Below are 23,795 nucleotides of genomic sequence, written 5' to 3'. Positions count from 1 at the left end.
TGGGATTTCTTTTGAAGGAATGATGCTAAAGCTGAAACTCTAGTACTTTGGCCACCTTATGCAAAGAGTTGACTCATTGGAAAAGACTCTGATGCTGGGAGGGATTGGGGGCAGGAGGACAAGGGGACGACAGAGGATGAGATGGCTGGATGGCATCACTGACTCGATGGACGTGAGTCTGAGTGAACTCCGGGAGTTGGTGATGGACAGGGTGGCCTTGCGTGCTGTGATTCATGGGGTCGCAAAGAGTCGGACACGACTGAGCAACTGATCTGATCTGATCTGATCTGAATCTTCCTGTATCAGAGAAGATGTCTCTCTCCTCAAGATTATGTTTGCATTTGTGCTCCCAAAGGAATATTGCATTGAATATGAAGATCCTGGCTTCTCTGTCAAATGGAAGATAAATTGCATATCCAGTTTTAAGAAAATCTCTTACAGTAGGAAAAAAATATTGTCCTTTAATAACACTTTCTATTTTTCTCATTTTCATATGTTCTGCTGGAACTAAAAGGCTTCCCAGGTGGTGCTAGTGGTAAAGAACTTGCCTGCCAATGCAGGTGATTTAAGAGACATGAGTTTGATCCCTGGGTTGGTAGATCCCCTGGAAAAGGGCATGGCAACCCACTCCAGTACTTTTGCCTGGAGAATCCCATGGACAGAGGAGCCTGTTGGGTTATGGTCTATAGGGTTGCACAGAGTTGGACATGTCTGAAGTGACTTTGCATGCATGCATAGATATAGATAAATAATAGATATAGATATAGATATGGATATTGATGATATATATATAAGGGAATCTGGTGTGCTTTCAAGGCCCGGCCAGAAAATGCTTATCATCTTTTTGCTGAGTATGCAATGGATTGTTCTATCTCCTGTCTCTTCTGCCATGTTCTGGTTTATCCTTCTTGTAAGAGGAATAATGGTGACTCGAGATGGACATAGGCTTAACATTAAACTTTCAAATTCAACTCTCTGCCTAGCGATTCAGATCTGTTTCATAAAAAGGTCAAAGTGCAATCACTGTAAAATGATATTCTCAAAAAATATATTAAATACATATTTCAAAAAGTACACAAATTGTGTGAAAGATACTCAGCCTATTTCTGGGTCGTGTTTATACTCTTTCAAAGGCAACTGAAGTCTTATGTTTTTATATTTATACATTGTGATCATTTCTAACTTGTAATGCAATGATCTTCCAGGGAACATCTGTCAGAATTATTGAACAGGTCTTACTGGTTTCTCAATGGAGGGCTTTTTTTAAATATGTTAGGCTGGCTGTGGCACAATCCCAAGACCAGAAGTTTATTCAAGTAATGAAACACTATACCTCAAAAAGCTCTTTAGACACTTAATGAGAGGAAAGGAAAATAGTATTTTAAATCATTTCTCTGGCAGGGAGGGGAGAGAGAAAGATGAAAAATCACCTGATGATTCCATTTTTCTATGGATCCTGCCAAATGTACTTTGTCTTATCTTCTGAATGTTCCTGCAAAGTTTCTTCTTATTATCACAAGACTATGATTTATATGAAAAAAAAAAAATATTCAAGCACACTTACTCATTACTGCTTCTTCCTGCCTTCTCTTAGTTCTTGTTAAAGGAACTGTGAGGTTAGAGGATAGCATACTTTTATTTTAGCTCTCAGGAATTAATAGAATAAGGGCAGGATGATGAGGTAGATCAGCCTCCCAATTCTGAGAACTCAACAAGTCAATTCTTCCTTGAAGGACTTTAGAGAACATGAGCCCCTCTAAAGGAATTCTTCAGATGAGACCTCCCTGTCCCAGACACAAAGCTCTGTCCATGTTACTGGGTCCTTTTGATTGAAGCAAAGAAGATCTCTTTAGGGGGCTTTTATAATGAATGCCTTATCACTAAGAGACAGATTGGCAACTGGGAAATTCAGGGAGACTTTTCTTCAAATCTAAGAGGCACTTTATTTATATTTTTCCATATGTAAAAATCCAATGTACCAATGTAAAGGGATTTAAGAATACACTAATCTATTTACCTTAGTTATCTTTGCTACATTATTTTATGCGTAAGTGAAAGTTTGTTGTTGAATCACACGAATACACCAGGATTCTTGGCCCCCGGAGGAGAAGAATTCAATCCGGGGCCAGAGACGAGGCTTGATCACTCAGAGCTTTTGTGTAATAAAGTTTTATTAAAGTATAAAGAAGATAGAGAAAGTTTCTGACATAGGCATCAGAAGGGGGCAGAAAGAGTACCCCCCTGCTAGTCTTCAGCTGGATGTTTTATAGTCACTAGCAGTCTGTTAATGAAAGAAAGAAATGTCTTAAAATTCAGAATGGCACCAGGCCCCTCACCCATAAGATGCATTTTGGGATAATCTTGGCACCTAATGGTTTATCCTGGGCCATAAAATGATTAACTTGAATCTTGAAGAAGGGCAGACCACCATACAAATAGTTTCATTTACATAGATTAGGGAAACAATATCTGAGTATAACATACTGGTTTGTCAAGTAGGTTCTGGGCCAACAGGCGGAACCAACTTGGAGACAGAGTTTGGGGTAAAGGCATAGTACATTAGCATAGCTTAAGATGGACATTCCCATAAGGAAAAGGCATTGGTTATCTCTAGGCTCGAGAATTGCTAACTTCAGGCAAAACCAGGTGTCATTATGGCAACACAGTATTTTAAGAGAAACCTCCCTTTAAATTTGTATAGAGCAGGAAAAAATATTGCTAGTTTGTTTTCTCCTGCTGCTTAAGAGAGATAAAAATGTCTGACACTTGCAGGCTATTTCCTCCATTTGGAGACCCCTGGCCTTCCTGCCTGTTACCCTCTCATAAGCATGATAAATCTATATCTAAGTAAATCTGAAATAGCTGATTTTATAACAATAAAATAGAAATTCTAAGTTATAATGAAAATTTCTTCTATAGTGTACTCATTGGCCTATTTCTCATTATCATTTGTAATCAAAATAATAATGTCAGGTGTTTTGAATTGTCAAATGTTGACTTTATGGAACAACTACAAAAACAAAATGTTGATAAAGCAAAGCTGTGAGCCTACTGGCAATCTTAGTATTGTCTTGAACTAAGACAGGAGAAGCAGAGACATTATTTTGTCAACAAAGTTCCATCTAGTCAAGGCTATGGTTTTTCCAGTAGTCATGTATGGATGTGAGAGTTGGACTGTGAAGAAAGCTGAGCACTGAAGAATTGATGTTTTTGAACTGTGGTGTTGGAGAAGACTCTTGAGAGTCCCTTGGACTGCAAGGAAATTCAAGAAGTCCGTCCTAAAGGAGATCAGTCCTGGGTGTTCATTGGAAGGACTGATGTTGAAGCTGAAACTCCAATACTTTGGCCACCTGATGCAAAGAGCTGACTCATTTGAAAAGACCCTGATGCTGGGAAAAATTGAGGTCAGGAGGAGAAGGGGATGACAGAGGATGAGATGGTTGGATGGCATCACCAACTAAATGGACATGGTTTTGTGTAGACTCTGGCAGTTGGTGATGGACAGGGAGGCCTGGCATGCTGCAGTTCATGGGGTTGCAAAGAGTCAGACACGACTGAGGGACTGAACTGAACTGAACTGAACTGAAGAGGGGAGAGGGAGCATGCAATATATGTTTTAGAGTCTGGTTTTAGGTAGAGATTAGATCAGGCTTGAGAAGATTAGTGAATAAGAGTAAGGATTCAGTTCAGTTCAGTTCAGTTCAGTCGCTCAGTCGTGTCCAACTATTTGCTACCCCATGAATTGCAGCACACCAGGCCTCCCTGTCCATCACCAACTCCCGGAGTTCACTCAGACTCACATCCATCGAGTCAGTGATGCTATCCAGCCATCTCATCCTCTGTCATCACCTTCTCCTCCTGCCCCCAATCCCTCCCAGCATCAGAGTCTTTTCCAATGAGTCAACTCTTCGCATGAGGTGGCCAAAGTACTGGAGTTTCAGCTTTAGCATCATTCCCTCCAAAGAAATCCCAAGGCTGATCTCCTTCAGAATGGACTGGTTGGATCTCCTTGCAGTCCAAGGGACTCTCAAGAGTCTTCTCCAACACCACAGTTCAAAAGCATCAATTTTTCAGCATCCAGCTTTCTTCACAGTCCAACTCTCACATCCATCTGAACACTGGAAAAACCATAGCCGGACCTTTGTTGTCTCTGCTTTTCAATATGCTATCCAGGTTGGTCATAACTTTTCTTCCAAGGAGTAAGTGTCTTTTAATTTCATGGCTGCAGTCACAATCTGTAGTAATTTTGGAGCCCCCCAAAATAAAGTCTGACACTGTTTCCACTGTTTCCCCATCTATTTCCCTTGAAGTGATGGGACCAGATGCCATGATCTTCGATTTCTGAATGTTGAAGAGTAAGGACTAGTGAACAGAATAAGTCAGGATTTGTGAGTCTTGAAGAATAAATGGATTTTAATACTAGTTATTGTTCTGGGAAGGGATATTTACTGTAATAAGAGTAAATTGATTTGTATGGTATTCAAATAAATGGATTTTTGAAAAGTTCCTGAAACAAGCAGTGCATTTTATTCCCAGTAGTAGAACTATCCCATAATTTCTATACAGATCAGTATTATAACGTTCCTGGGTGATGTCTTCTCAAATTCTACACTCATACTGCTTAAATATAAATAAGCAAAAAAATAAATACATGATCAACAGTGATAATATATATTTTACATTTTCTATCCTAACTAAACAATCTCGTTAATGAACAGTCAAAAGTAGAAGGAAAGTGCAGTTTTTATTACAATTTAGGCTTAGCTAATATTGTGGGAAAGAATAAAAAAACTGTATTATATTATTTCCCACACCTCTACAAACCCAAATTTTCCATTAGAAAAATGTAGATAATATATTTGTTAATGGTTCAGGCTTTTGAGGTCGTATACATTCCAATTATACTCATTTAGTGATGCTTTCAGAGAAGGCAATGGCACCCCACTCCAGTACTCTTGCCTGGAAAATCCCATGGATGAAGGAGCCTGGTAGGCTGCAGTCTATGGGGTCGCTAAGAGTCGGACACGACTGAGTGACTTCACTTTCACTTTTCACTTTCATGCATTGGAGAAGGAAATGGCAACCCACTCCAGTGTTCTTTCCTGGAGAATCCCAGGGATGGGGGAGCCTGGTGGGCTGCCGTCTATGGGGTCGCACAGAGTCGGACACGACTGACGTGACTTAGTAGTAGTAGTAGTAGTAGTGATGCTTTGGCTTATAGTACTAAAAGATAGTATGCAAGACTCTGATAATTTCAGAAAATATTTTAATGGCATTGGAAGTTTTATAATTCTTTCCCATTATTTCACAATAAGTGTTGAAGCAGGGTAGATTCTGCCACCCTAAATATGCCTCTTTGGCATAAGATTTATCTTGATCTAATTATTTATAAGAAACAGCAGACTCAGGAGAAGCTTTGAAAATCAAATAGAAGTTACCCGTTTGTAACAGAATATTACATGGATGATGGAAATTTTCATTTGCAAGGATTTCTCCCTGGTACCAGGAATAGGAGGATGACTAAATCTCTAGAAACTCTTATTAATAGAGAAAGCAAAAACCTAAATCTGCACAACAACCTTATCTTCTTTACTAAGATTTTCCTGAAAGCCTTCCGTAATTGGCTTCCCTATCATCCAGTATCTTTTTTTGCTTTTACCTGGTAATGACCTTTAAGCAGATGGCTTGGGCCATTGTTGGGGGCCATATTCAATTTTCCTGGGTATCCCACATGTTATTAAACTTTTGTTTTTCTCTTGTTAATCTGTCTTTTTTTATTACAGGGGGTTTCTCAGCCAAGAACTTAGAAAGGTATAGGGTGTTTGCTTGTTTGTTTTAATTACATAGTATTATAAAATATTAACAAGATTTTACTCTTGGAAAGTTATTAAAATTCTGAATCTGGGGCTAAGGATTTAGATACTGAAACAGGAAGGAAGGGGGTAGAGCACAACTTTCATTTATTTATTTTTTCACTTTTCTTTTTTTTTTAATTTAAATTTATTTATTTTAATTGGAGGCTAATTACTTTACAATATTGTATTGGTTTTGCCATACTTTTAAAAGAATGCCATGGCCGTATGACATGACAAAAAGTAGTTAGAACCAACTAGGTCCAAAACGGTAGACGATTGAACTTTCAATGGACTTGAGTCTTACTATGCACTAATTGTAATATATTAGAATGAGTCAAGTGACACACCTACCAGTGCCATGATACCTCTGAGGCTGACCATCAAAGACCAAAAAGTGGGTGGTGGCCCAAATCCTAGAAATCTCCACCCCTTCCCTGAAATAATTGGAATAATCCTCTTACACATTACCCTGTGAAATTACCAGCCCATTAATCTAACCATACCCTATCTGGGGGCTCTATCACATTCTGCCTGTGGAGTGTGTTTCTCTTAAATATACTTCTTACCTATCACTTTGTCTCTCACTGAATTCTTTCTGCAATGAGACATCATGGACCCTAAATTCACTAGGAACAATATTTCCTTCATTTCCCCTTCTAAGACATAATTGAGGACTGGGGAACCATGGAAATCATATGTCCAGATAACTTTTCATTTGAACCTCAGAACAAGTATGCCAATATCTTTAATTTAAAATATCAGCTCAGATCAGTTCAGTCTCTCAGTCGTGTCCAACTCTTTGCGACCCCATGATTCGCAGCAAGCCAGGCCTCCCTGTCCATCACCAATTCCCAGAGTTCACCCAAACTCATGTGCATTGAGCCGGTGATGCCATCCAGCCATCTCAACCTCTGTCATACCCTTATCCTCCTGCCCCTAATTCCTCCCAAATTCAGGGTCTTTTTCAATGAGACAACTCTTTGCATGAGGTGGCCAAAGTATTGGAGTTTCAGCCTCAGCATCAGTCCTTCCAATGAACACCCAGGACTGGTCTCCTTTAGGATGGACTGGGAGGAACTCCTTGCAGTCCAAGGGATTCGCAAGAGTCTTCTCCAACACCACAGTACAAAAGCATCAATTCTTCAGGGCTCAGCTTTCTCACAGTCCAACTCTTATATCCATACATGACTGCTGGAAAAACCAAAGCCTTGACTAGACGGACCTTTGTTGACAAAATAATATCTCTGCTTCTGAATATGCTATCTAGGTCGGTCATAACTTTTCTTCCAAGGAGTAAGTGTCTTTTAATTTCATGGCTGCAGTCGCCAACTGCAGTGATTTTGGAGCCCCAAAAAATAAAGTCTGATACTGTTTCCAGTGTTTCCCCATCTATTTCCCATGAAGTGATGGGACCAGATGCCATGATCTTCTTTTTCTGAATGTTGAGTTTTAAGCCAACTTTTTCACTCTCCACTTTCACTTTCATCAAGTGGCTTTTTAGTTCCTCTTCACTTTCTGCCATAAGGGTGGTGTCATCTGCATCTCTGAGGTTATAGATATTTCCCTGGCAATCTTGATTCCAGCTTGTGCTTCATCCAGCCCAGCGTTTCTCATGATGTACTCTACATATATGTTAAATAAGCAGGGTGACAATATACAGCCTTGACGTACTCCTTTTCCTATTTGGAACCAGTCTGTTGTTCCATGTCCAGTTCTAACTGTTGCTTCCTGACCTGCATGTAGGTTTCTCAAGAGGCAGGTCAGGTGGTCTGGTATTCCCATCTCTTAAAGAATTTTCCACAGTTTATTGTGATCCACACTGTCAAAGGCTTTGACATAGTCAATAAAGCAGAAATAGATGGTTTTATGGAATTCCCTTACTTTTTCAGTGATCCGGCAGATGTTGGCAATTTGATCTCTGTTTCTTCTGTCTTTTCTAAAACCAGCATGAACATCTGGAAGTTCATGGTTCATGTATTGTTGAAGCCTGGCTTGGAGAATTTTGAGCATTACTTTGCTAGCGTGTGAGATGAGTGCAATTGTGTGGTAGTTTGAACATTCTTTGGCATTGCCTTTCTTTGGGATTGGAATGAAAACTGATCATTTCCAGTCCTATGGCCACTGCTGAGTTTCCCAAATTTGCTGGCATATTGAGTGCAGCACTTTCACAGCATCATCTTTCAGGATTTGAAATAGCTCAACTGGAATTCCATCACCTCCACTAGCTTTGTTCGTAGTGATGCTTCCTAAGGCCCACTTGACTTCACATTCCAGGATGTCTGGCTCTAGGTGAGTGATCACACCATCATGCTTATCTGGGTCGTGAAGATCTTTTTTGTACAGTTCTTCTGTGTATTTGTGATACATCTTCTTAATATCTTCTTCTTCTGTTAGCTCCATACCTTTTGTGTTCTTTATCGAGCCCATCTTTGCATGAAATGTTCCCTTGGTATTTCTAATTTTCTTGAAGAGATCTCTACTCTTTCCCATTCTCTTGTTTTCCTCTATTTCTTTGCATTGATGGCTGAGGAAGGCTTTCTTATCTCTCCTTGTTATTCTTTGGAACTCTGCATTCAGATGCTTATTTCTTTCCTTTTCTCCTTTGCTTTTCACTTGTCTTCTTTTCACAGCTATTTGTAAGGCCTCCTCAGACTACCATTTTGCGTTTTTGCATTTCTTTTCAATGGGGATTTTCTTGATCCCTATCTCCTGTACAATGTCACGAACCTCCATCCATAGTTCATGAGGTACTCTGTCTATCAGATCTAGTCACTTAAATCTATTTCTCACTTCCACTGTATAATCATAAGGGATTTGATTTAGGTCATACCTGAATGGTCTAGTGGTTTTCCTACTTTCTTTAATTTAAATCTGAATTTGGCAATAAGGAGTTCATGATCTGAGCCACAGCCAGCTCCCGGTCTTGTTTTTGCTGACTGTAGAGCTTCTCCGTCTTTGGCTGCAAAGAGTATAATCAATCTGATTTCGGTGTTATCTGGTGATGTCCATGTGTAGAGTCTTGTCTTGTGTTGTTGGAAGAGGGTGTTTGCTATGACCACTGCATTCTCTTGACAGAACTCTATAAGCCTTTGCCCTGCTTCATTCTGTACTCCAAGGCCAAATTTGCCTGTTACTTCAGGTGTTTCTTGACTTCCTACTTTTGCATTCCAGTCCCCTATAATGCAAAGGACATCTTTTTAGGTGTTGGTTCTAATATATATGGAGTCTATTAAATATTAAGAATAGCAGCATGAAATCTCAAGACTTAACAGCCAAGCCAAATGTCAACTTCATAATAATAGGAATTAACCTGGTCAACTTCTAAAAGGATTGTGGATTCTCTAAGATGAAGGTTGAGGAACTGAGAAGCAGAAAGGAGACAGAGAATGTCTTTTTTCAGCAGATACACACTATCATGCAAAATTGAAATTTTTTTTTTATTTTAACAGATATTTGTTGAGCATCTATTGTGTGATAAACATCACTCTATGTAACAGCTTACAGTAGTCTTCAAAATAAGCCAATTCCCTGTTCTTGGTGCTTACACCATAGCTGACTCACAGAGAACATAATCAGAATACTACATAAAATCACAGATGACAATTAATGCTATCAAGCAAAGAAAAATGAAAGAAGGATTGAAGGCAAGAAAAGGAATAGAATGAAGCCAAAGGAAATTTCTTTTATTATTCTGTATTTCTTATATCTGTATTTCTTCTCCTATAAGTTGTAATTAGATGGCTTATTCTTCCTGAATTAACTCACTAGTTTTCTAAGTCTGTGGATCTTATTTTCCTTAGTTGTGTCATTTTATTTATGTTTTGGGAAATTTCTTAACCTGCTTTTCCAATTTTCCTTTCATCATTGTTTGTCAAATTTTTAATTATTAATGACATCATTTCAATTTGTGACCACTTCTTTTTCTTTTCAGTCTTCTACTGTTTTAAGACTGTAATATCTTCTCAAATATTTCCTGAGAATGTAAATTATATGCATTAATGAGAATGTATTTAAATTGCACTTTCTGAATTATTACTGTTTCCTTTGGCACCAAAAGTTTCATTTGTTTATTTTAATTTTGATGTTTTTTCTCTTTTGTCCAAAAGAATCATGATCGGAATACCAGACCACCTGACGTGACTCTTGAGAAACCTATATGCAGGTCAGGAAGCAACAGTTAAAACTGGACATGGAACAACAGACTGGTCCCAAATAGGAAAAGGACTATGTCAAGTCTGTATATTGTCACCCTGCTTATTTAACTTATATGCAGAGTACATCATGATAAACGCTGGGCTGGAAGAAGCACAAGCTAGAATCAAGATTGCCGGGAGAAATATCAATAACCTCAGAAATGCAGATGACACCACCCTTATGGCAGAAAGTGAAGAGGAACTAAAAAGCCTCTTGATGAAAGGGAAAGAGGAGAGTGAAAAAGTTGGCTTAAAGCTCAACATTCAGAAAACAAAGATTATGGCATCTGGTCCCATCACTTCATGGGAAATAGATGGGGAAACAGTGGAAACACTGTCAGACTTTACATTTTTGGGCTCCAAAATCACTGCAGATGGGGAATGCAGCCATGAAATTAAAAGACACTTACTCCTTGGAAGGAAAGTTATGACCAACCCAGAGAGCATATTCAAAAACAGAGACGTTACTTTGCCAACAAAGATCCGTCTAGTCAAGGCTATGGTTTTTCCAGTGATCATGTATGGATGCTAGAGTTGGACTGTGAAGAAAGCTGAGCACCGAAGAATTGATGCTTTTGAAGTGTGGTTTTGGAGAAGACTCCTGAGAGTCCCTTGGACTGCAAGGAGATCCAACCAGTCCATTCTAAAGGAGATCAGCCCTGGGTGTTCTTTGGAAGGAATGATGCTAAAGCTGAATCTCCAGTACTTTGGCCACCTCATGTGAGGAGTTGACTTATTGGAAAAGACTCTGATGCTGGGAGGGGTTGGGGGCAGGAGGAAAAGGGGATGACAGAGGATGAGATGGCTGGATGGCATCAATGACTCGATGGACGTGAGTTTGAGTGAACTCTAGGAGATAGTGATGGACAGGGAGGCCTGGTGTGCTGCGATTCATGGGGTCTCAAAGAGTCAGACACGACTGAGCGACTGAACTGAACTGAACTGAACTGAATTCATATTTATGGACAGAATACTCAGTTGATTTAAACATTTGGATTTTGAATTAGGTAGAATAATCTTTCCTGAAAAATGTTCAGGTACTAATCCATGGAACCTTGAATAAGTGATATCACATAGCAAAGGGAAACTAAAATGACAAATAGAAATAAGATTGCTAATCAACTGAATTTCTAACAGAGTTAATCCTGGATTATATGGTTTGTCAAATGTAATTACAAGGGTCCTTTCAAGTAGAAAAGGCAGACCAGCGTGTGGCGGTATGAGAAGTACTCCACTGACCACTGATGACTGTAAAAATGTAAGGCTTTCATAAGACCTGGAATGCAGGTGACCTCTAAAAGCCAGAAAAACAACAATAAAATAAGAATCAAATTCTCCTCTAGAGCCTCCAGAAGAAATGTAGCCTATTAACATCTTGGTTTTAGATTATCAAGAGTCACTTTAGACTTCTGACCTCTAGAATTGTGGTGTGGTTTAGTCACTAAGTCGTCTCTGACTCTTGGGATCCCATGGACTGCAACCTGTCAGGTGCCTCTGTCCATGGGATTCTCTGGGCAAGAATACTGGAATGGGTTGCCATTTCCTTCTCCAGGGGATATTCCTGACCCAGAGATCCAGGGATCCCGAGCCAAGGACCCAGAATTATATGATAATAATAAAGTTGTGTTATTTTAATCCACCAAGCAATATAACACTCCACTGGATTTTCTTTCTGTGTTTTCTCTACGGATCTGTACATCTTTTATTTAAAGAGTATTATATAACTGTCAGTATTAATTTTCAGATCCAAGTAGGAGGAAGGTAGACCAAAATGTGAGTGATTTTATTCTCAGAAGCGTAAATCTTTACTAGAAATTGTTGCCTGATCAAGATAAATCATTCAATTTTTAGAGTATATTGCTAATTTTAAACTGATGGTGAATGCTGCTATTGCAATTACAAAAGTGAAAATAGAGTAGTCACAGGCCATTTGATATGAATATTCTGTAGATGCTGGCTGGCAGAAACTTTTGTTTAATCTTTGATATATTTCATCTGTTTGTTGTTTTCAGGAGTCACCAAAATTTCCAATATTCTGATCTCCCAACATCCAATTTATATCTTTAAGATTTTGTTCTGGTGTTTACATTTTTACTATTATCCAGTGGAATTTACAAGTGGAGAGGTCATGCCTAAACTCATACACCTAACCATCCAACTTGAAGTAGAAACAAATTTAGTTCTTATATACTTTCCCTAGAAGTCACCATCACTAGAATGAAAACTAATAGTTGGCTACAAGAGCTTAAAAGTTGTTAGAGCCTTTTGGATCAGATATTATTCAATGCTCAGAAAATAAGATGAAATAGTTCTCTAGGTTTATCAATCTAAAGAAATTTCATTTATTACAGAAGGTTAGGATCAGAGAAACAGTTGTATCAAAGTAGCTGACCGTAAAATGTAGGGCTGAGGAAGCTGGGTTTTGTTATCTTTCTCTAGAAACACAGAATGACACAGCATCTCTACAATTATCATCTCTCCACACGTGCAGTACCTATGGACATGGATTTCTCTGGGCTGACACCTTTGTAGTCCCGATTCCTTCCATATTCTTGCAGATTTTATAGCATTTATCTCACAACAAGATCTACACATCTTCAAATTACAAATGCCACGCCATCAGACTTCCCAATGGACTAGTTTGCTTCTATTATTCTGTTTTTTGTTATGATACTTAACCCTTCACAAAGATAAATGGTAATTCTCTTAAAGCATTACTCGTTAGCTGGCTTCATCATACCACCAATAACTAATCATTGGCTTCTCTTAATAGAGGAGACTAATCCTTATGCTTGTGATTAATATATTTTAATTTTAATGATGACAGAAAAAGAATATTTCTCTTGAAAGAAGGCCCACTCTTGCAGAACTGATCCAGATTTTGTGTATGCAAACAAAATCTTATTTGGATTTGGTTAATCATTGCACTAACTGACATTCAGATTTAAAACTTTATTTTTCTTGTTTCCACCATTTTTGTGGACTCTGATTAATATATACACTTGCCTTACAAAAGTATTTTCCAAAGGCAAGTTTATCTCCCTGAAGTCCATAAAGTCAAATTATAGAATGAGTTCATCCAAGTGCCTTGGGACTTCTGAAATTGGTCATTCCCATGAATACATCTATTTGACTTGATCATACTTGACAAAACAAAACAAAACAACTATCTTATCTACTCAAATGAGTACAAATAATTATAAGCAGCTAAGATTTACCCTCAAAATTAACCAGCAGCTTTGGCCAGTTCAAGCATTCAAGGAGCCCAATCCTAGATTTTCAACCATGTAAAAACCTGACAGATTATGTCTGCCTGCCTGTCAGAGATGAACCTGAAATGTCAGAACAATACTTCAGAGATATGTGTTACATGGTGGGAAGAGAATGCATTGCTATTCAAACCAGTTGATGTTAATAAAATAACTGATATGTTAATTTCTACAAAAAGTGACATTACTAATTAGTCTTTTAAATCAGAAGACTTTAAATGTGAAAATGTACGTGCATCTTTCCTACAAATGTTTTGCTGAATGGAGTATCATTATTTAATGACTCTAACATCTGCTGAAGGTACAAACAATATGTTGGAAGCTAACTTTTGGAATGGTGAAGAGTGAGAGATCATTGTATACAAAATAAGTCTAATCTTTAAAGGAATACTAATTGGTTAAGAAGCTAATGAAGGGTGCCTGACTGGCAGCAGCAAGGAAGGGTGTCCCTGCTGATCAGACTTAAAGTCTCATAACATAGTTATCTCTTCCATCAAGAACCTCTAAAAAGAAAAAAGAAAAGAAAATCCTCTGACAAGACAGGCCAATGCCATTTGCTTATTTAGGTGGTTCTACTAGGTCCCTTAGACTCAGACTGAGAGCACAGATGCTAGGTGATAAGCAAGAATCTTTGCACATTGGGGTCTATTAGTTTCTCAGTGGTATCTGACTCTTTATGGCCCCACGAGGTGTAATCTGGCAGGCTCCTCTGTCCATGGATTCTCCAGCCAAGAATACTGGAGTGGGTAGCCATTCTCTTCTCCACGGGATCTTCCTGACTCAGGGATTGAACCTGGGTCTCCTGGATTGGAGGCAGATTCTTTACCATCGGAGCCATGAAGGAAGCCTAAAGAACTATGAATAGTTGGTGTCTTAATGTATCCAGCAATAATGTTATTGAGACTATTGTTTCTGATTTGGAGTAGGTAATTCTAAGACATTGGAGATAGAAAACAGAGTATATGTGTGACATATAAATAGGATGGAGAGAGAGAGAGAGAGAATGTTGAATAAAAGAAGATCCTGAAAAATGGTAGGGCCAAGAGAACTTTGAAATATATTCAAGGATATAAAGAGTATTTCCAAGACATGCTGTTTCTTGGAGACAAATCAATCAACTCCATGACATAGGCAAAACACTCTCTGATGTAAATCATAGCAGGATCCTCTATGACCCAACACCCAGAGTAATGGAAATAAAAGCAAAAATAAACAAATGGGACCTAATTAAACTTAAAAGCTTTTGCACAACGAAGGAAACTATAAGCAAGGTGAAAAGACAGCCTTCAGAATGCGAGAAAACAATAGCAAATGAAGCAACTGACAAATAATTAGTCTCAAAAATATACAAGCAACTCCTGAAGCTCAGTTCCAGGAAAATAAATGACTCAATAAAAAAATGGACTAAAGAACTAAACAGACATTTCTCCAAAGAAGACATACAGTTGGCTAACAAACACAAGAAAAGATGTTCAACATCACTCATTATCAGAGAAATGCAAATCAAAAACACAATGAGGTTCCATCTCATGCTGGTCAGAATGGCTGCTATCAAAAAGTCTACAAACCATAAATGCTGGAGAGGAAGTGGAGAAAAAGGAACCCTCTTACACTGTTGGTGGGAATGCAAACTAGTACAGCCACTATGGAGAACGGTGTGGAGATTCCTTAAAAAATTGGAAATAGAACTGCCTTATGATCCAGCAATCCCACTGCTGGGCATACACACTGAGGAAACCAAAATTGAAAGAGACACGTCTTACCCCAATGTTCATCACAGCACTGTTTATAATAGCCAGGACATGGAAGCAACCTAGATGTCCATAGGCAGACAAATGGATAAGAAAGCTGTGGTACATATACACAATGAAATATTACTCAGCTATTAAAAAGAATACATTTGAATCAGTTCTAATGAGGTGGATGAAACTGGAGCTTATTATACAGAGTGAAGTAAGTCAGAAAGAAAAACAGCAATACAGTATATTAATGTATATATATGGAATTTAGAAAGATGGTAATGATGACCCTATATGTGAGACAGCAAAAGAGACACAGATGTAAATAACAGACTTTTGGACTCTGTGGGAGAAGGCGAGGGTGGGATGATTTGAAAGAATAGTATTGAAACACGTATATTATCATATGTGAAATAGATGACCAGTCCAGGTTCGATGCATGAGACAGGGTGCTCAGGACTGTGCACTGGAATGACCCTGAGGGATGGAATGGAGAGGGAGGTGGGAGGGGGGTTCAGGATGGGGAAAACATGGACACCCATGGCTGATTCATGTGAATGTATGGCAAAAACCACCACAATATTGTAAAGTAATTAGCCTCCAATTAAATAAATTTGGTTCTTATTAAATATCTGCAGAAAAAAAACTGTATTAAGAAACAAATGTTAGAATCTTACAATAACAAAGGAGATTACTCTCCTGAAGACAAGAAGCCATTCTCCATCAATAATGGACAGAAAGAAAAGAATAGCATTTCTCTGCAATAGGAAGCTGATTCCACTAGTAAATAAAGACTTAATAGTTGCACCATTCATGCTTGCAAAATACTGACCAGTAATGTATGAGCAAGCATGTGGCATTTGTGTGATTGTAACATCTGAATACGGAGAAGGCAATGGCACCCCACTCCAGTACTCTTGCCTAGAAAATCCCATGGGCAGAGGAGCCTGGAAGGCTGCAGTCCATGGGGTCACTGAGGGTCAGACACGACTGAGCTACTTCACTTTCACTTTTCACTTTCATGCATTGGAGAAGGAAATGGCAACCCACTCCAGTGTTCCTGCCTGGAGAATCCCAGGGATGGGGAGCCTGGTGGGCTGCCATCTATAGGGTCGCACAGAGTTGGACAAGACTGATGTGACTTAGCAGCCGTAACATCTGAATAAGCACTTACTGTTATGTGGAGTCAATGAACTTTTAAATGAGTAGTCCCAGGTGGCACTAGTGGTAAAGAATCTGCGTCCCTCTGTAGTAGATGCAGTTGACATGGGTTAGATCCCTGAGTCAGGAAGATCCCTGGAGTGGGAGATGACAACTTGCTCCTGTGTCCTTGCCTGGAAAATTCCATGGACAGAGGAGCTGCAGAGAGTTGGACATGGCTGAGCACCAAAAGCTAACTTAACTGTGTCAACAATAGTTTAAACCAACTCTTCTTTTCATTGCAGGTTAGTTAGTTTCAAGTAACAGTATTCTTTCTCTTGGAACTGATTTCCTGAAGAAAATTCAGGATTACTGTGAGCTCCTTAAGTGAACACACTTAACATGGAGGATGTTTCTAGAAATGTGGTCAACATCAAAAACTCTATTTAAGAGTTAGTGTTCACTTTCAGTGACAACTAGGCAGTAATGATTGACTTCATTTTGAAGGCAAACTCGATTTGGTTAAATTGGCAAGAAGAACTATTGCAAGAGTAGCTTTGGTTACTGAATAATCATTTTAACAACTTTTATTCCCCTTTTCTACTTGTATAAGAGAATGAGTTCTTTCTTTACCAATGAAGACTTGTTCTCATCCATAATATTACCTTTGTCTCCAAAGTAGTCTGTGACTTTTAGAACATGACAGCTTCATCAGATTTTCTCATATTGTATTTTTTTTCCTCTTGATTTCAAGAGCAGGAGATTCTTACTAACTTTGAATTGGAATTGAAGCTCTATGCTACCAAACTCTTATCTGACAAAGTGGACACTGGGATCCCACTAGAGTTAGAAATCTGTCTTTAAAAAAATTTTTTTTCTTTCCTTGCTAGATTCAGATACTAGAATTAGATGCCTTATTTTTTTGAAAATAAAGAAAAAATACTAAAATATGAATTCAGGAACAGATGTGAGAGGGGATGAGGAACTTCATAACATGACTGATCTATTGCAAATCTTTTTTAATTTGGTGTAAATGTTCAAGTCTTTTCCCAACAGAATAAAGCTGGACCCTGTGGGGATTCAAACACAGTAAGCCAGTCTAGCTTTTCTTTTCTTCTGTGCCTCCTGAGATCTTTGCTCTAAGCACCTTCTTCTCAGGGTCCAGATTCCCTTTTTCTTCATGGTAACTTTCAAAAGCATAGTTCAGTAAAGAGTTAATTAATAGATCTGAATTGCCCCAAATTCTACAGATTCTAAAAGTCTTCAGGACTAGATATGGACTAACTCCTGGGAGATAATTTTTGAGCTCTTGGGATATCCTGACTGTTAAGAGGATCTTTGTATATTCGAGTGTTTGGGTCATGGCAGAAAAATTATACTAATAATGTGAATGATGGTTAATGTCTGTTTTTGTTCACTTGGAGTTCTAGGCCAGTTATCTGAGTTTGACTCTGGAGACCTGGAAGTTAAATATCAAATATAAAATACACAGACATTCCATGTACTTCCATTTCTCTCCATTTGGAAAGGACAATTGAAGACTTATCCCTGGTTTGTCTTGGTTTGGCTTAACTCATCTTTTTTCCATTGCTGATTTTAATCAGTACTGATTTGTTGTTATAAACCATAGCCTTAAGCATAACAGCTTTTGTGAGTTTTTTGAGTCTTTCAGAAAATCATCAAGCCTGAAGGTGGTCTTGAGGACCCCCAACATGATGATATTATTTCTAAAGGAAAGATCTTGGTCATGGACCCCACAGTTCACTCCTGAGGGTTTCCCTAATTTCTGAAACTCATGGAAGAACAGAGTTGGATTTCAACCTTCTTTTCAATGCTTGAACTCCTTAACTGGGCTACCCCTTCTCTAGATGGCTACATACCAAGGGTAAGGATACAGAGGAAACAAACCAAATGATACAGAAATGCCCTTTTATGCCCTCTTCTAAAGGCAAGATTTGCCTATGAGTTTTATGTTAATATATATAATGAAAGATTCTCAAAGAAGTTTTCCTATAATAAAAACATGTGCCCCAAGATGACTTCCTTTTCCCATCTATAAAAGGGGTTAGTAATTTTTTTCCAAATCATGAAATGTTATTCTATATTCAAATTGCATCAAGAACATTAAAGTGGAGTCAATATAACCTATCATAGTCTCTTTCTTCTCTCCCAAATTTGCTCTAAATAGGTAACTACATACACAATAAAAATTAAAAAGGTAATAACTTACAAAGTTTTGTAACATGGGTTCCCAGCTTGGTAACCTGTTTTCCTTCTGAACTGATGTGCTAAGTCACTTTAGTTATGTCCAACTTTTTGCAACCCTATGGACCATAGCCCATCAGGCTTCTCTGTCCATGGGATTCTCCAGACAAGAATACTGAAGTGGGTTGCCATGCCCTCCTCCAAGGGATCTTCCCCACCCAGTGGGGAATGCAAACCTCTTAAGTCTCCTGCACTGGCAGTCGAGTTCTTTACCACTACTGCCACCTGGGAAGCCCTCTGGATTGATATTTGTGCCCTAATATAGGGCTCCAATCAGTCAATTAATGATAATAAAAAGGGTTTTTTTAATTACTGAAGATATATGGAAACAGCAATACAATTATGGTTAATAGTTCTTGCTACAAGTTCCTTACCATTAGCACTAAAGTTTTATTTTTGAGTAGAGAATGGGCTATACTTATCCTTATAAAGCCATACCCAAGGACATAGCAGTGCCATTCGCTATGGCCAAAAAAGTGAAAACAATCCAAATGTCAATCAACAAATAAATGGAAAAAAATAATTGTGGTGTATATATATATATATATAAAATAGAATATTATTTTGCAGTGCTGAAGAATGGAGTATTGTTGTATGCTACAGTGTGAACGAACCTCAATAATGTGATTTTTATTAAAAAGAGTCAAACAGAGAAGATCATATATTGTATGATTTCTTTCTATTGAGAAGTTCATTCACGTCCATAAGATGCTATGGATAGCTAACCCAATACATGAACTATCTAGAACAGGTAAATCCATAGACACAGAAAAGAGATAGATAGTTGCAACAGGCTGGAGAAATGGGAGAATGTGGAGTAACTGCTTCATAACTGTGGGGTTTCATTTCGCAGGGATGAAAACATTTTTGAATTAAACATAGGTTTTATTTGCGCAACACTGTGAATGTACTAAATGTCACTGAATTGTGTACATTAAAATGCTTAATTTTGTTATGTGTATTTTGCATCAATTTTTTAAATGAAGACCAAGAAGAAGAAAAAGAAAACACACTCACAGAGGATATTTCTTTTTCAAGGTGCCTGATTCTCAAAAAACAGATAACTTAAAACAGCAAGAAAAACTGAGTGTTTTAGGTTTCCTTTTCTTCAACTGGGTAAATCACAAATCTGAGAGGTCTTTGACCCAGGAAGACTGAGCATATCTTGATCCTCACAATGGATCCCATAATTAAAAAAACAAAACAAAACAAAACAAAACAAAAAACCTCTATTCTAACAAATCCAGGTATTTTAAAATTACTTATCAAATGTTCTTCAGTTTCATGTCCTATGGACCATGACCTCCTATTTCTAATTACATTTCACCTATTGTTGTCTGGAAAACTCAATTTGTTACTTTAAAATCAAAATTAATATTCATTTTATATCCATGAATTTATTTACTAGATTTTAAATAAATGTCCTATGAGCTGCTTCTGAAATAGTTAACAAAACAGAGTTCATACTCTCCCAGTTTTCATATTACACTAGAGGAACCAGAAAATAAACAATATAGGAGTAAATCAGTTATTTTCAGAAAATGATCTGTGTTATGAAGGTATTAAAACTTGATAATAGAAGAGAGAATGTATGGCAGAAAACATTAAATAGGGGCTGTAGCCAAGTTTCTCTGTGGAGATCATATCTGAACAGTGATTCAGATAGCTCAAAGAATCATATATCCAGGCTCAAAGATCCAGGGGAAGAGCATTTCTATTTGTTGTGATTCAAGAATGAACTTTGAAAGTCTCAGGAATAAAAAGGGCGCCAGAATGACTTGAAGTTAATGAAAGAAAAAATACTGTAGAAGACAAGGAGGAAGAGTAAAAGAAGCCCAATCTTACAGGACAGGGTTAGAAGAGTTGAACTAAAGCTGAAGTGGCAATTGGAAATTCTTTCCATGGAAATTGGGGGTAGGGCTGGGAAATAATCACTAAACCTCACTCCCTAGAGTCCCTTGGACTGCAAAGAGATCAAACTAGTCAATCTTAAAGAAAATCAACCCTGAATCCTCATTGGAAGGACTGATGCTGAAGCTCCAATACTTTGGCCACCTGATGCGAACAGTCAATTCACTGGAAAAGATCCTGATACTGGGAAAGATTGAAGGGAGGAAAAGAAGAGGGTGACAAGAGGATGAAATGGCTGGATGGCATCACTGATTCAATGGACAAAAACGTGGGCAAACTCTGGGGTATGGTGAGGGACAGAAGCCTGGTAGGCTATAGTCCATGGGGTCACAAAGATTTGGACATGACTTGGTGACTAACAACAACAAATGCATATAAATTCGCAACAAACTGTTATCCATTTGCTCATACCAATTGCGTAAAAAGGAATATGATTATCTACAAATGAATACAAATATTTGTATGTGAAAACATAAAAAATGGTCTTGAAGAATACAATCAAACTCATACTAATACCTCCCTCTGAAAATGTGAAGAGGTAAGCTTTGGCAAAAAGATATTAGTTTTATTGCACACCATTTTATTTTTTAGTAAAAAATAGGTAAGAAATTAGTCTACTAAAATATTATTAATATTGCTTCTTGAGGATAAAATTTGAATAACTTTTCTTGTTTGCAACTTTCCAAATTTTCATAAAAATGACATCCTATTCAACTTATCAGTTTAGGTTTCGTCAGGAAAATGGAAAACTGAATTTCAGGCAGAAAGTTTAATTCAGGGTTTTGTGGCTTACACTTTCACAGGTTCTTTGGAGATGCTGGGGAGCTTATGTCTGGTAAAGCCATTATCTATGGAAATCTGGCAGTTGTAGAAATCACATGAAATCATTTCTTGCATCACTAAAGTAAGTGAATCATGGGAGAATTTTTCAGAGCCACTGGAAAACCAGGCATCAGCCATTTACAGCGTCACCTCCCAGACAATGACAGAGAAGCTACAGTGGTTTCTATTTCATCACTGTCATCCAGATCTCACAGGAGATTGTCTCCCTGACAGATTCTACAACTGACCTCTATTAGCAAGAGATTCTGGGAAATGTAGTTTCGAGACTTATATTCCCCACAAAACCGGAAGAAAAACAAAGGAGGAATTTTCATGTCCAAACACAAGCCACCAAGTACAAAAAATAAACACAAATCAAAACAAACAAATGAAACAGTAACCATCATGAGATACTGCCGTGGTCCAGCCCCGGCTTATCCAGGGTATTCAAAGGAGAGACGGCGTAGGCGAGGATCAGGAAACAACTGCTTAATTAAATGTTAATTAAGGGTATAAAGAGTAATAGAATGAGGATAGCTCAGTGAAGAAATTCAGTGGAGAAAAGAGGCTGAGTAGCTTGGTTTACGCGGGAGACCAATAAAACTTCAAGACAAGAAGTTTGCACCACTTACGTAGGCCGCAGGCGTCCTTCTGTTCTCCTGAAGGAGAGGAGACACTGAGGCCTTCCCGGTCGGATCTTAGAAGCCCAGGCATAATTAGCAAGCATGGCAGGTTCCGCGCTCCAGATGGAGACTCAGCCAGAATTTGTGAGAGAGAGTGACATGGGGAGACCAAGTTTCGGTGAACAAGGCCTGCACTTTATTTTCCAAAGTAGTTTTTATACCTTAAGTTATGCATAGAGGATAAGGGGGGAAAGGGTGGAGTCATGCAAGGACAGCAGTTCCTGGTTCTAATCGAAGCCAGGCTTTCAAACTTATCATATGCAAAAGTTCAGGTGATTTACATCATCTTCTGGCCAGGAGGCCTGTTAACATTTTAAGAAACTTATTTTTCTCTAAAGGTGATTATTCCAAAGTCAGGCACCAGCCTACAAAAAAGGATTGGACAAAGCTGCATTCCTATAGGGCAAAGGTGAGGTGGGCTCAATCAAGAAAAGAATTAACTCAAGGGTCCAAGGTTACAAACATTAAAGCTACTACTTACACCAATTATATTAATCAATACACTGCCAGGGACACAGCAGGTAAGGGATACGGAGACTTAGCAGCAAACATTGGCCCAACAAGTGAAAAACTCTTCACCAATACAATTTCTAATCAATCTTTTAACTGCTCAAAAGAATCTGTGTTTAGACAGTTTAGAGCATCTCATGCCTCTCACAGTTGGGAGGCTCTGAACAATCACATGTGGCCGGAAAAACCTATTCAGGCAGACTAGAGGATTTCCAAAGGAGTTTGTAGGTTGAAACACTGTCACACCCAGGAATTATTAACTGGAGCTGTAAGCTAACTCTTTTTTCAGAGAGAGGTAGTGAGGGACAGCCCCCAATAAAGTCAGAGGTGTAGGTGAAAGCACAAAGCAGAAAGTAGGCAGACTTTGGTTTTGGGGGTAGATGCTCTAGAATTTCCAGGGGGATACCTGAGGCTTGATCCCGCCTTTGCCTATGCCCAGCCTCCTTCCTCATGACCTTTGTCATGGGTGGAGCTCCTCACGCTGGCTCCCAGCAGTGATAGAATTCCAGTTGAGCTATTCCAGATCCTGAAAGATGATGCTGTGGAAAGTGCTGCACTCAATATGCAATATGCACTCAATATGCAATATGCCAGCTCCCGGCAAGATACCATCCTTCTGTTTTTTTACAGAGAGAAAAGAGTAAAAGCACATTCACAGTGCCTTCAGAAAAGAGTTGTTTTTTTTGTTTGTTTGTTTGTTTGTTTTGCTGTTCCATGTCTTTTGTTTTTTTGAATTTTCTTTTATTTTTATTTCTTTTATTTTTTTAATATTATTTTATTTTTAAACTTTACAAAATTCTATTAGTTTTGCTAAATATCGAAATGAATCCGCCACAGGTATACATGTGTTCCCCATCCTGAACCCTCCTCCCTCCTCCCTCCCCGTACCATCCCTCTGGGTCGTCCCAGTGCACCACCCCAAGCATCCAGTATCGTGCATGGAACCTGGACTGGCATCTTGTTTCATACATGATATTATACATGTTTCAATGCCATTCTCCCAAATCTTCCCACCCTCTCCCTCTCCCACAGAGTCCAAAAGACTGTTCTATACATCAGTGTCTCTTTTGCTGTCTCGTATACAGGGTTATTGTTACCATCTTTCTAAATTCCATATATATGCGTTAGTATACTGTATTGGTGTTTTTCTTTCTGGCTTACTTCACTCTGTATAATAGTCTCCAGTTTCATCCACCTCATTAGAACTGATTCAATGTATTCTTTTTAATGGCTGAGTAATACTCCATTGTGTATATGTACCACAGCTTTCTTATCCATTCATCTGCTGATGGACATCTAGGTTGCTTCCATGTCCTGGCTATTATAAACAGTGCTGCAATGAACATTGGGGTACACGTGTCTCTTTCCCTTCTGGTTTCCTCAGTGTGTATGCCCAGCAGTGGGATTG

Source organism: Bison bison, unplaced genomic scaffold (assembly GCF_000754665.1).
Source record: "Bison bison bison isolate TAMUID 2011002044 unplaced genomic scaffold, Bison_UMD1.0 scf7180017854252, whole genome shotgun sequence".
In the NCBI taxonomy this organism is placed as follows: Eukaryota; Metazoa; Chordata; class Mammalia; order Artiodactyla; family Bovidae; genus Bison; species Bison bison.
Note: the sequence above shows the minus strand (reverse complement) of the source record.